Source organism: Limulus polyphemus, unplaced genomic scaffold (assembly GCF_000517525.1).
Source record: "Limulus polyphemus unplaced genomic scaffold, Limulus_polyphemus-2.1.2 Scaffold1365, whole genome shotgun sequence".
In the NCBI taxonomy this organism is placed as follows: Eukaryota; Metazoa; Arthropoda; class Merostomata; order Xiphosura; family Limulidae; genus Limulus; species Limulus polyphemus.
The window spans coordinates 78,413-79,939 of NW_013666975.1; positions in this window are offsets into that span (position 1 = coordinate 78,413).

The window sequence follows — 1,527 nt, forward strand, 5'->3', positions numbered from 1 at the left end:
TTTTTTTTCTATCCCACTCTCTGACACCAATTTGTTACGTCTCCGCTATAGCAACGAACGTCAATAATACTCCGACCGCAGATCAATTACTCACTATCTCCTCACACATTACATCTCCCTTCTTTTATATACCAGCGTAACCTATTTCTAGTAAGAACTTGAACATTCGACAAAGTACATGATAGTTCTAGAAACGTTGCGTCACGGCGGTCATGTGACTGCTGACGCAACAATATATATTTTAGAAATAGGGATTTAATAAGGCTACCTATTACTAGACCAACCTTACCCGAGTTTGGACTAAAATAAGTACATTTAAAAAGGGTATTTTATGTAAAATGTATTATATTAGTTTCAAACGAGTGAAATGTGTTGTCCGCATATATGGAACTGTTCGCTAAGTGTAAGAATTAAGTGATGTTATGCATAACACAAGAAAGTAAATGCAGATACCTATATGAACATTGCCCTGAAAGGGGTCGGAACAAGTGCGGTTTATTCGACCCTCATGTTGTATCTACATCAACATTCATCTGTATCAAAAACCATAGTTCGGAAAGGAGGAAGAGGTCTTTTGTACCTGACCCTCCCTGGTCTATTAAGACCAAAATGCCGATCACAAAACTGAGCTGATACTCAGTTAGGGCCCACCGATAGGAGGTTCACAAGCTATCATAGTATGAGTTTGTGTCTCTCTCTGAACTCTGTCTGAGTTTGTCAACGAGAAAGAAGCAATACACAAGATGTACAACACAACAATCTTTAATCACACAACACAGACAAAGGACAAACAATATACAAGGATCAAACTTTATTGGTTCTCTCTCTCACCTGCTCAGTGTGAGCCCCCCCCCCCCCTCCACAAGCTAAAAGAAAAAGAAAGTGTCACAATAAAAAACAACTTTTGTATTGACAGCAAAATGAAATAAAGTTAATCTTAAAACAAAGAAATGTCAAGGTTAAAATCTTTAAAGTTTGGAGAACTTAAATCTATATGAAATTCTAAAATTCTGAAAACCTACTTAATAAGATGGAATTTGGCTTTAAATACTAACACACAATAATAAATAAAACCACATTGTCACGCCACGCTCCTCACACACTTGACCTAAAGCCAAACGCGTTCCAGTGTAGGGACGTGGAAGTCATTACTCAATTCACCAATAAAAAAAAAAGAAAAAAGATAGGCGTCATCTCAGGATGTAATGGCTGTAAGAGGACAAGCTTAACTGCCAATTAAAAGATCCGAGTGTCGTGTGCATCAAATCAAGGAAAATTGAGCTCTTCACTTGAGCAACTCTTTGTGTCCAAACTGAACTGAGTGGTTAGCTAGAGTGTGTTTTCTTATAGCAAAGCCACATCAGGCTATCTGCTGTGTCGCCCGAGGGGAATCGAACCCCTGATTTTAGCATTATAAATCCGAAGACTTACCGCTGCCCCATCGGGGGACAGGTTAGTTAGAACATGATACTGTTGCGTCATCGAGTCACATGACTACTGTGACGCAACGTTTCTAGAACTATCATG